At 30.3% G+C, this 1,720-nt stretch overlaps 1 pseudogene; it reads right to left on the bottom strand.

Moving 5' to 3' along the window:
- Positions 1-568: 568 nt before the first annotated feature.
- On the bottom strand, positions 569-1,720 carry LOC149885060 (uncharacterized; annotated as a pseudogene).

The following is a 1,720-nucleotide window of genomic DNA, read 5'->3' as shown; positions in this document are numbered from 1 at the left end:
GAATTTGTTACACCTGATTGGCATTTAATTAAGGGCGTTGCAATTGCAAAGATTCATATTTTTTGAACCACCTATTTTAGTAAAGTATGAATACATCACCCAAAACAGAAACCTTATTAGAAAATGTGCCTCCGAAGTAAAATTGTAAATAAAATGACTACTAATTTCTATGATTTCGATGATTATTTCTAAATTCTGTTTAAATAAGAATTCATGTTTACTAGCTCATAAGTAGTTCATAAAATAATATTTGACATAACTACAATAGTTAAACATAAAAAAATGAAATACAAAAATTAAAGAAAACTTTAAAAAAAGAGATTTATTTAAGAAAGTTAAAAAACAGCTTAAAGAATCAGTGTTTCATACAGTCATCACTAGTAAATACTTTTTTAGCATAAACACCACATGTAGCAGTACATGTTTCATGCCACCATCTACAGCATTTATGGCATTTATCCCAACTATCCTTTAAGTATGGATCGACAGGATCCCCATAACTGTATTGACACATTGCACAAAGTTGTTTATTAATTGCACTTTTAGCATCAAGGTTATTCAAACACACCTATTGATATGTATATATTTTTTCTTTAATGCACTTTTTACGTGGCTGCCTGTTCTTATATTTCAAAGTTAAAGATTCCTCTAGCTGAGATTTATATGGTGATCCAGTAATTTTTTCAGCATGATTTACCCTCCTTTTTATACCTATTCGTTTTTTATTTTTAATGTCAAGTCCAGCTAGTGATCCAAATGTAACACCATGAGGTTTTGAGGTTTCATCAGAGGTGGCTAATTCTAATGACTTCTGAAGTGTAAATGATGAGTTTGGTGAAGCAGATTCTAAATAAAAATTTTTAATTAAAAAAGGTGAATAAAATTAGGCGACATGTAAATTATAAAAAATTTGAACTATTTTTTTAAGAAACTTTTTTTCAGGTTAATAAAACAACAGATAAGTTATAATTTTGCTTGATTTTAAAAAAATTACATTTGTGTTTTAAATAATTGATGGAAGACAGTAAAAATAATACATCTTTTAAAATGATTTATCTTTCTGAGAAGCAATTACACATTCTGTGACAAAATCAATATGATCTAAATCTTTAGCAGAGTCTAACCGATTGTCGAGAGTAGGATGCATTTCAGAGGTAATATTTGGTTTTGAAATTTTTGATACAACATACGAGTGATCAGTAGCCTTAGCTGCATCAAAGTCTTCTTCAGTAAACACATTTCTATCAAATGGATATATTCCACATTTTTTAAACCCTGACTGACAATTTGGAACAGCTGCAGCTTTCCCATAAGCTATTCCAAATAATTCACTAACCTCTAATTCAGTTACAGGACGACCTGGATGGTGACAAAGCCAAGTACCAACTTCTTGATAATAGAATATTTTGAGGCTTTTAAAAAATGAAACATCAAGTGGTTGCAGTTTTTGCGTGCAGTGAGACGGAAGTGATAATATAATAACATTTGTCTTGCGAGCTTTTATAATAACACTAAGATTTTTTTTATGACTTGAATGTCCATCTAAAATTAGAACTGGTTGGTCTCTTGACTGTGGCTGGACTGCTTGTAAAAAATGATCAAACCATTTTTCAAACAAATCAGTTGTTATCCACCCATTTTTGCTGCCACCAGAAATAGAACCGATTGGGACTTAATCTAAAAATTCAGGTCTCACTCGAATACATGGATAAATCAACAT

This window comes from Hydra viridissima, unplaced genomic scaffold, assembly GCF_058129835.1.
Source record: "Hydra viridissima isolate aposymbiotic clone 2 unplaced genomic scaffold, HvirCarnegie_v1 scaffold_8, whole genome shotgun sequence".
Lineage (NCBI taxonomy): Eukaryota > Metazoa > Cnidaria > Hydrozoa > Anthoathecata > Hydridae > Hydra > Hydra viridissima.
The sequence above is the reverse complement of the archived record's forward strand: the minus strand, read 5'-3'. Positions and strand labels throughout refer to the sequence as shown.